The following is an 11239-nucleotide window of genomic DNA, read 5'->3' on the forward strand; positions in this document are numbered from 1 at the left end:
CTATTGCCCCAAGCCCTTTTTGACCCTAGACATGCATGATGGTCACTTTAGTTCACCTCCTAGATGGATGAAACAATTGGCATCATCGCCCGTGGCCAAATAATGAACCCTTGGTGTGAATTATGCCAAAGAATTGAAATGAAAAAGAGTGCATGTGCTGTCATCATCCCATTGACAGTGTGTGCGTAGGTAGCACTATTGCTCCTTTTATCGTGAAAAACCAAAATGACACTCAACAATGGATATCTCGACTTTTGAATTAATCAAGAACGTAGCAAAATATGATACTTGCTATAAATTACATAATTTTATGAACCATCAAATCTTTAAACACAAGTTACGCCTTAAGCCATCTTGGGTGTCATGCATCGTAGCCCCCAACCTTTCGCCCAATGGGCTTTAGTTGAGGGGGTGAAAGATGGCTTCCAATGATGGTGCATGCTCCTAACACTTGATAATGATATAACACTATGATCGAATGTGGTAAAGCTCACTATATGCCTTATCTTCGGTGACGTATGCTCGTTGTCTATCTAGACCCTATTAGACCTTCCATATCACTCAATCGATGCTTGCATTGCTCGATCTATGTTCACATTGCTCGATTGATGCTTGCATCGTAACCCCCGGTTAGGCAAGATTACCCATTAAGTTTAAGCATATCAATAAGTGGAGAAAAAGAAACTTACCAGGATTACCCTAGTAAAGGCAAACGAATCAGGAATAGCCCAGCTTGAAAATTAAACACCCTCGATGTTCGAATTATTGTTTGGAAAAGTGTCCTTAAAGGTAGACTGGGCCCAGGTCCCTTGGAAAAAGGCACTAAAGTGGCTGAAAGTCCCATTGTTCTTAGACTTTGTTACATCATAAAGTGCTATCTGTGAGTCGGGTTGTTTGGGAATACAACCCCAATCGGGTAGTAAATTTCATCCAAGACTAAATACGAGTGAGAAATTGATAATTAACAAGTATCGTAAGGGAAAAATGAAAAAAACTTTGAAAAAAAAGTCAAAAAGTGCTTGAAATTGTTAAGAGAGAAGCAAATAGGGGTCAACAATATGCTCTGGTCAATTATGGAATAGTGAGAGCTGGTCCACTGATCTACTCTAGCATAGACCAATACGGGTCACGATGGTGGCCCAAGCCTAAGCTTTTGATATGCCTATGGAGACATCATCATCATGATTATAGAATGCAACACACACTGTCTTCGCGTGTTTCGACACCCACGTGCTTTCGACATTGGCCTGTGGACTCCCTATTCAACCTGTCTTAAAATATTGACTAAAGAGTCTAACATGTGTGTGAGTCAATAGCCTAGAAAACTCATAAAACGTAAGGAAACTGATTAGTGGGAACCTTTTTCAGTGCACCACCGACTGACTTTGATCTTTTGAGACGAGTTTGAGTGCGAGCATGCTTGTTGAGACCTAAAAGATGGTGAACTATACTTGAGCGGTACGAAGCCAAAGGAAACTCTGATGGAGGACCACGGCTACACTAACATACAAATCATTCATTTGACTTAGGTATAGAAGTGAAAGATTAATCGAATCATCTAGAAGCTATTTCTTTTTGAAGTTTCCCTTATGATAGCTAGAGCCTTTAGTAAGTTTTATTAGTTAAAGCCAATGATTAAAGGCATCGGGGATATAACACCCTCGACCTCTTCTCAAACTTTAATGGATGATACTCGAAATAAGAGCTTAGCCTGCTAACTAGCTATACATAGGTGATCTTTCATGGCTACCTTCTTAGAAAGACTGTGGCCACATGAGCCAAGAAAGTTTAAGGCAATAATAGGTTTATGATGTCTTTAAATGTTTTGGGTCACATGTGCACTACGCTGATATATTCAATGTGTCTATAGCCTTAGTCGACAAGCTTGGGTAATTTTTAAAATTTTATCATAATGGGGATAGATCATTGCAATTGTTGGTCTTCAATGAGGAATTCCTAGTAAACGTGAGTCATCAGCTTGCGTTGATTATGTTTTTACCTTTTATACACACCGCTTATTGCTTTTATCGATTGAATGGTCTGGTAAAGTATTTGGATCATGGTGACATAAATGGTTTGCTATCTGGGACATTGCAAGAAATCCACTGAACCTTATTATTTAGAGAAGAATAAGTCATAACAAGGTTTTCATAAGTGAACCTACGAAAGGATTGTTATCAAAACAAGCTTAATGAATGACCTACGAACACATTAATGAAACATCAAAGGGGCAAGGGTGCCTCTATGCCTCGAGCCCTATTTGGCCTCAAATGTGTATTATGATTACTTTATTCTACCTTTTGGGTGGATGAAATGATTAGTATCATCACCCGAAGCTAGATAAAAAGCCTTGCATTTACGATGCATGTGCGAGTAGCACCGTGGCACCCTTTTTCATGAAAAACCAAAATGACTCATAGTAACAAATATCTTAGCTCTCTCATTGATGAAGAACATAGCAAAATGCAATATTTGGTGTGAATTTTAGAATTCTGTGAACCATCGAGTCTTGAAATTGTTGGAAGGAAAGTAGATGAGGGTCGATAGTATGCCTCAATCAGATGTAGAATAGTAAAAGCTGGTCCATCAATCAGCTTGAGGTGAGGATTGATGTGGGTCACGGTGTTAGCTTAAGCTCAAGCTTTCAAATACCTATAGAGACATCGTTATCATTATTATGGAATGCAGCACATGCCATCTTGGTGTGCTTCAGCACTTATGTGTTCTTAGTATTGGCCTACTAACTCTTCATTTGGCCAATTTTGAAATAAGAACTAAGGAGTTTGGCATGCGTGTGAGTCAACAGGCTTAAAAACCAATAAGACATGAGAAAGTTGATTGATGGGATCTTTTATGGGTGCACCGTTGACTAACCTTGATCTTTTGAGAAAGGTTCAAGTGTGAACATGCCTATTAGAACCCAAAAGATGGTAAATTGTACCTAAACGGGACAAAGCCAAAGAAAACTCTAATGGAGGCCTGTAGTAATACTAACATGTAAATCATTCATCTGACTTGGATATAGGGGTGAAAGGCTAATCAAATCATCTAGTAACTGGTTCTCTTAAAGTTTCCCATAAGATAGCTGGAGTCTTTAGCGAGTTTTATCCTGTAAAGTCAATGATTAGAGGCATCAAGGGTACAACACTTCTGACCTATTCTCAAACTTTAAATAGGTAGGATAGTGCGGCTGCTTTATTAAGCTATGCCATGGAATCGAAAGCTCTAAGTAAGCCATTTTTGGTAAGCAAAACTGACGATGCAAGATGAATTGAAGTTGAGTTAAGGTGCCCAATTGCACGTTAACCTAAAACCCATAAAAAGGTGTTGGTTGATTAAGACAGTAGAATGATGGTCATGAAAGTTAAAATATGTTAAGGAGTGTATAACAACTCACTTATCAAATCAACTAACCCTGAAAATGGATGGCATTTAAGTGCACAACCAATACTCGATCATCGAGGTAAAGGCTGAGTCTCGATAAGTAAGAGGGCATGATAGTCACCGTAAAACCTAAGGTTTGAACCCAGGCAAAACAGTTATCAGTGTAAATCTTGGTAATGATAGCAAATATTCAAATAAGAACTTTGAAGGTCGAAGAAAGAAAAGGTTCCATGTGAATGGCAATTGCATATGGGTTAGTCAATCCAAAGAGATGGGAAAACCCATTTGATAGTGTATCTAGCATAAGCTTTGAAAAATTAGGTTAAAATTCTTAAACTAGGACACAATGGTTGACAACAACATTAAGAAGTCTAAAGATGTTAGTAAGGCCTTAGAAAGAGTTAACTTTTCTATTTCATGGCTTGCTTACCTTGGAAACGACTTAGCCAAAGGTAGGGTCTAACGGTTGAAAAAGCATCGCATGTCACACAGTGTTCAATGCACCCCTGACTACCCTTAAAAATCTAAAAGATGAAATGCCGTTTGTGTTTGATTGTACTTATAATTGCATCAGGTCTCCAAGGTGAACAACTTTTGGTCAATGGAATAATGCAAGTAAGGGAAGTCGACAAAATGGATCCATAACCTCCAGAAAAAGATTGGCTCTGAGGGTTAGGCATAGGGGTCCCAATCTCAAACTTGTCTATAAATGGTGCACTGTTTGAGTTGTACCCATGGTGAGAGTAAGTCTTCACATGTCGATCGAGGGATAGACTAAGAACAACTTCTTCAGGGGACTTCCTTGAGTGATGAATAGTTGATTCAAAACTGGCATGGACAAAGGAAATTTGACTATTAATTAAAACAAAGCATTATAATGGTCCCTGCAGATGCTTATGTAATATGATTTCTAGCCAGTGCTTTGAATGTCAAAGTGAAGAAATTCAACCAAGCATAGGTAAATGGTGGGAGTAACTATGACTTACATAAGGTAGCCAAATACCTCATCATCTAATTAAAGACACGCATGAATGGATTAACGAGATTCTCACTATCCTTGTCTACTATCCAATTAAACCATAACCAAAGGAAAGGGCTTGGCAAAATTAGTAAAGAAAGAAGATCCTGTTGAGCTTGACTCTAGTACGACTTTATGAAATGACTTAAGAGGTGTAGGATAAATGGGAGCCCTAGAGCGAAATTGAAATACCACTACTTTTAATGTTATTTTACTTATTTCATGAATTGAAGTTAAGGCATGACCCCTTTTTTTGGACCTAAGGCCAACTTCATTCGATCAATTCAGGTGAAAGACATTGTTAGGTAGGAAGTTTGGCTAGGTGGCACATTTGTTAAAAAATAATGCATGTGTCCTAAGTTGAGCTCAATGAAAACAAAAATTTTGTATAGAATAAAAGGGTAGAAGCTTGTTTGATTTTGATTTTTAGTTCGAATACAAACCATGAAAGTGTGGCCTATTGATCTTTTAGACCTTTAAAATTTAAAGCTATAGGTGTTAGAAAAGTTACCACAGGGTTAATTGGCTTGTTTAGCTAAGTGTTCATAGCAACGTTACTTTTAGATCCTTCGATGTCAGCTCTTCCTATCATTGTGAAGCAGAATTCACCAAGTGTTGGATTGTTCACCCACTAATAGGAAATGAGAGCTAGGTTTAAGTTGTCATGAGATAGATTAGTTTTACCTTATTGATAGTAGCATCATAATAGTATTTCAACCTAGTACGAGAAGAACCATTGGTTTACATAATTGGTCATCGCGCTTGGTTGAAAAGGTAGCGACGTGAAGCTATCGTGTGCTGGATTATGACTGAATGCCTCTAAGTCAGAATCCAGGCTAAAAGCGATGCACATGTCTACTGCCTGATTGTCTACCCTCAGTAGGGTCCATAGCCTCTAAGGGCATGTGTAATAGGTACAGCCCCCATGGTGGACAAACTGTATGGGCCTTTTTGGAGTACAATTCTCACTAAGGGATGGGTAAAATCTATTGTAGATGACTTAAATATGTGACGAGGTATTGTAAGTGGCAGAGTGGCCTTACTATCAAGATCTATTAAGACTCAGCCCTTTGTCACTTTGATTCATCTTTCCCCCTACACCCACTAAAGCCCTCTTACTTTTTTTTTACACTGTACCCCTATGGGGTTGGGGATGAATGGTGTTCCCCATTACAATCAATTCGATCAGAGGATGACATATTTCCCTCGGGTGTCTAAGTAAACGGCAACCAAATGTCTTAAGTATTTGTTAAAAGGACGGGCTCACCTTCGATGCATGCACTTGACTTAATCTCCATTGACACATGTTGGCCCCCAGTATAAGTTGTTACCTTGAATGCCATCAATTGCATCTAGCCCTTAGTTGCTATGCCAGTAATTACATCCAGCATCAGTGGTAGATCTCAGCCCATTTTTACCTCAAACACTATCAGTAGATGCTAAACCTTTCATATTGAATGTTGCCTTAGACACCATTGGCAAATGCTAGCAATGTTTCGGTGAGCACTTATCTCAACCACCATTGGCACAAATAGGCCCTTAGTACGTGTTGTTGCCTCAAACAACTCTTTGGTAGATGTTGTCACTTGGTGCGACATGTGTATCATGACCCTCCTACCTATGGCACTTATCTGCCTTTTTATTGCCATTGGCACGAAATGATGCTCGATGCATATGTCATAACCTTTAGCCTTAAGCTAAATTTCATGCAACATTGGACAGAGAATTAACTTTGTGTGCCTAAGTCAGCCTACAAAACTTAACTACTTATCATAATTCTAACTTGTCAAAGATTGTACTACAATACTGGGCCTTCTAGAAGCCCATAAATTTGATCCTTATAGGATTATGTTCAGGTGTGCTTGCACCTGAGTCTAATCATGCATCTGTGCATTGCTCACCAGCATCCACACTTGGGCTTAGCTTAATTTTGCCAAACCTGAACACTGTGCCTGAGCCTCTGTAGTCTTGATTACTCTCATACCACTATTTTGGGCTAGTTTCCTGTGACCTAAGCCTATAGTAGGCCTTAAGGCCTAGTCCCTATGACTATCAGACCCTATCTTACTGGAACTAGAACTACACTTCAACTTGGAGAGAACCCCTAGGCTTGGACCAGCTTATAGACCATGATACATGCATATGCCTTGACCACCATTAGGGTATGTTGGCCTTCAGTCTTTGCATATGCTTTGACCACCATTAGCACATACTAGCCTTTTGTGTGAGCAATTCCCTCAAATACTATCAACATATGTTAGACTGCACACCATGCATACTATGATCAGATAGTAGGTGGTTTTAGACACATCTTCATATTTTTACCATGCCAGTGGCATTTTTATGGCTTGTAAATTAATATAAGTTCTCACCAGTACCTACACCTGGGCCTAGCTTAATTATGTTGAACCTAAACGCCATGCTTGAGCCTCAAGAGACTTGATCACTGCCTATACCATTATTTTGAGCTAGTTTCCCATGACCTAAGAATCCAGTAGGCCTCAAGGCTTTATCTCTTTGGTTGTTGGACCCTATCCTCTAGAACCAAAACTATTTTTTGACTTGAAAAGAACCTCTAAGCTTAGACTAGCATACAGACCGTGACACATGCACATGCCTCGATTACTATTAGACATGTTGGCCTTTGGTCTTGGCACATACTTCGACCACCATTAGCATATACTGGCCCTTTATGCGGGTAATTCACTTACACACTATAGGCATATGTTGGGCTACACATCAGGCAAGGGTATTCTAGGCCTAAACCATGTACCATGTGCACCACGATCGGACAGTAGATTGGTTCAGGCACATCATCATATTTTTATCATGCCAATGCTATTTTTATGGCTTATAAATTCATATAAGTGAAAACCAGCACTAGTACATAAGGCTGGCTCAATTTTATCAAACTTGAACATCGCGCTTAAGCTTTTTGAGTCATGATCACTGTTAATACCACTGTTTTAGGCTAGTTTCCTGTGACTTAGGCCTTTAGTAGGCCTTAAGGCCTAGTTTTCCTGGCTGTTGGACCCTATCCCTTTAAAATCAAAACTGTTGCTCGACTTAAAGAGAACCTCTATGCTTAGACTAGCAAGTGGACCATGGCACATATATATGTGCCTTAACCATCATTGAGACATGTTGGCCCTTGGTCTGGCCCTTTGTATGGGTAGTTCCCTCGAACACCATTGGCACATGCTGCGTCACATACAACGTGAGGTAACCTAGGCCCGAACCATGCACCATATGCACCATAATTAGGCAGTAGGTGGGTTTAGGCACATCTTCATATTTTTATCGTGCCAATACCATTTTTAAGGCTTGTAAATTCATAATAATAGTCCCTTAAGCCCTCATGTGAAGTTTCATGGCCAGATGACTTGTTTTTTATTTTTCATGATTTTTAAATTTTTTCCCAATTCAAGATTTTTTGAAAATTTTTAGAAGGAGTTTTGACCTCAAATTTAGCATACGTGATCCTTGTATTTTTGTTGGCATCCATAAAAACTTTTGCTAAAAAATTGAAGTGTAATAGATTTTATGCCTATTTGAATAAAATATCTCTATTTTAGACACTTGAATGGCTACTGGTTGTAAACCTAAAAAAGCTCTTGTACTCTTTAAGGGGGTATGAGCAATAAAGGTTGCTTAGGGAATAAAGGGCTAATATAGGGGCTAAAGACCAACACCCATCACACATCATGTGCATACACCCTCAACCCTTCTCCCTTAATTGTTGAAAACCCCTAATATTGGTAGTCAGGTTCTCTGACGATGTTTCGACGATGGTGCACTAAGCAAAAAATACAACACCAGCACATGTCTGAGTCTAACATGTGCACCGTGGCTTGGAATTGAACTTCAACTGAGGCTTCAACCATCATCAACACATACTGGTGTATGGTATGGGCATATGCCTCGACCATTATTGGCATAAGCAAGCCCTTGGTACAGACACTTTTTGTAACCACCATCAACATAAGTTGGTCTTTGGTATAGGCACTTACCTTGACTACTATCGGTACATGCTGGCTCTTGGTACGAGCATTTACCTCGATTAGCATCGAAAGAAGATGGCGCTTCATCTGAGTAGTCACCTTGAATACCATTAGTACATGTTGGCCCTTGCTATGACACTTACCTCAAACATTATTGGCACATGACTTGAACACTATCAGCACCCTTAGTGCAAGATATGCCTGTTTGAAAAAAGTGTCCCAATTTCAAAACTTTAATGTCTACTGCTATCATATCTGTAAAATCTTTTATGCACTTTAGAGGGTGGTTGTCTAGGCACCCCTCTCCTCTGCACGGAGGGAGTATATGTGCATGATGGGTCGAAACTTAGTCATGCCCTGTGTCCCAAGTGTGCCACCTAAACCCCTGTGGCTACATTAGTACACTGGTGTTCGATCGTGCTCTCAGTTGTGAAATGTTTTGTGGGCATTGGCCCTTAGCCCTTATTCATCTAATGGCACGCATTTTACATGTTCAACACACATAATGCTTGTGCTTTATGTTGGCTCTCCCTAACACTTAATTAGTTCGTTGAAACCCATATAATGTCAATGTCCCGAAAGAATACTACTTGGTCGATCCTGTCAGTACTCATATGCTTATCTCAAAGATTAAGCAATGTATGTGTAAGTATGAAGTAATTCAAACTGTAAAACTACGAATAGCTCATTAAATCTGTTATAGTTTATATAATGGTATCTACTACTTAGATAACTGTAGTAATCTAAAGCTAATACATGCAACAAACCTTGACTTTTGGAAGGGATGCATTTATTAGATAAAAGGTCAATGTAAGCTTTGCCCATTGCTTTGAAGATTCTTGATAACTTGATGGATCACATAACCATTATGCTGGAAATACATCATTCAAATTTTTACCCTATCAATTTTTGATGGTAGGATGTGGCTTACTATGGTGGTGATAGGTAGTGAAGAATTAGGGTTTGATTTCGAAAAGGAAGCTTAAGAAACGGTTACCGCTTCCAAGAAAGGCAATGGCATACAAATTATCCAATCCTAACATAGGAAGGTAGTGGAAATAAATAACAATACCAAGCTCTATAAGTCTAGTAATTAAAATGAGTGCAATCTAAATCCCTTAATTAGGATCCATTGGAGGGTAAGCCTAGTGCTAGCAGCTGTGGTAATTCCAACTCCAATAGGGTATATTTAAGTTGTTGTAGTTAAAAAGCTCATAGTTGAAACTAGGGTTAGGTCGTTCGATCTGCCTCATGGTGAGCACTAGTCTACTTATCTTTGCTACCGATGATGCATTCCCGACATTAACTGGCTAGGTCATTCCTTCGATGATATTACTTTAAAGAAATTAGAGCGTTCAAAGTAGGCCTACACTTGTATATATTAACATGGGATAACATTATAAGATTTTGATCCTATTATATTAGTCTTCAAGGTCGGAGTATCCTATTTCATAGTCAAAGATGAAATTCTTGGATTTATGAAAGACAAACAACTATAAAAGTATTTACGAATGATGTTTTCATTAATCAATAATGAAAGCTAGGGGCTCAAAAACGATCAGATTTCATCATAGACTTAACCATAAATAATGCCAACCAGGGATCGACGAATGTTACTTTTAAGACTTCGTCAGCACCTTATGAAAAATCAAAGTTTTTGGGTTTTAAAGGGAGTATGGTCACAAGGCTAAAACTTAGAGGAATTTACAGAAAGGTAAAACCAAGAGTGGAGCCTACAGTTTAATTTGACTTAATATGAGAAAACTTACTAAGTCCACACATAATAAGGATTGACAAACAGAAAGATTTTTTTTAATTCTATGGATGGTAGTGCATGGTTTTCCTAGTTAGTGGAGTGATTTGTCTGGTTAATTCCATTAATGAATGAGACCTTAGCCTATTAACTAGCTACGATGAGGTGATCCTTCATAGCTAGCTTCTTAATGGGACTATGGCCATTTAGGCTAAGGAAGTTTGAAGCAATAACAAGTTTGTGATGCCCTTAGATGTTTTGGGCTACACGTATGCTACATTGATGTATTTAATGAGTCTATAGCTTTGGCCAATAGGTCAAGATAATCTTTGAAATTTCATTATGATGGGGATAGATCATTGTAATTGTTGGTCTTTAAAGAGGAATTCCTAGTAAATATGAGTCATTAGTTAGCGTTAACTACGTCCCTACCCTTTGTACACATTGCTCATCACTCTTATTGATTGAATGATCTAGTGAAGTGTTTGAATCATAGTGATGTGGATGGTTCGCAGCCCATGACATCATGAGAATTCCATTAAACTTTATCATTTAGAGGAAGGAAAAGTTGTAATAAGGTTTCTGTAGGTGAACCTACAAAAGGATCATTGATGAAACTAGCTTAATGAATGACCTGCAAACATGTTAACAAGACACTGAGAAGGTAAGGGTGTTTTCATGCTCTAAACCCTATCTGGCCCTGGGTATGCGCGACAGTCGCTTTATTCCACCTCTTAAGTGGATCAAATGATTGGCATCATTGCTCACAACTGAATAATGAACCCCTAACATGAATCATGCTAAGAATCTGTAATGAAAAAGAGCGTATGTGCCATTGCCATCCCATTCGCAGTGCTTACGCAAGAGACACCGTGGCTCTTTTTATCTTAAAAAACTAAAATGACTCTTGGTAACAGATATCTCAGCTCTTGTATAAATGAAGAACATAACGAAATGTAATACTTGATGTGAATTACAGAATCCCATAAACCATAAAGTCTTTGAACACAAGTTGTGCCTTAACCATTAGGTCGAGGGCATGCTTACCTGTATGTTATGCATTGTCGCCCCTAACCCCCCGCC

At 38.8% G+C, this 11239-nt stretch overlaps 4 pseudogenes; all 4 read left to right on the forward strand.

Moving 5' to 3' along the window:
- The first annotated feature begins 227 nt into the window (after window positions 1–227).
- On the forward strand, window positions 228–364 carry LOC149515687 (5.8S ribosomal RNA; annotated as a pseudogene).
- A 256-nt stretch (window positions 365–620) lies between these two features.
- On the forward strand, window positions 621–5489 carry LOC149515688 (25S ribosomal RNA; annotated as a pseudogene).
- A 3501-nt stretch (window positions 5490–8990) lies between these two features.
- LOC149515689 (18S ribosomal RNA) lies at window positions 8991–10767 on the forward strand (annotated as a pseudogene).
- A 291-nt stretch (window positions 10768–11058) lies between these two features.
- On the forward strand, window positions 11059–11213 carry LOC149515690 (5.8S ribosomal RNA; annotated as a pseudogene).
- The last annotated feature ends 26 nt before the right edge of the window (window positions 11214–11239 follow it).

The sequence above is a fragment of the Durio zibethinus genome, chromosome 12, assembly GCF_047325235.1.
Source record: "Durio zibethinus cultivar Kanyao isolate XHJ-2024 chromosome 12, ASM4732523v1, whole genome shotgun sequence".
Taxonomy (NCBI): domain Eukaryota; kingdom Viridiplantae; phylum Streptophyta; class Magnoliopsida; order Malvales; family Malvaceae; genus Durio; species Durio zibethinus.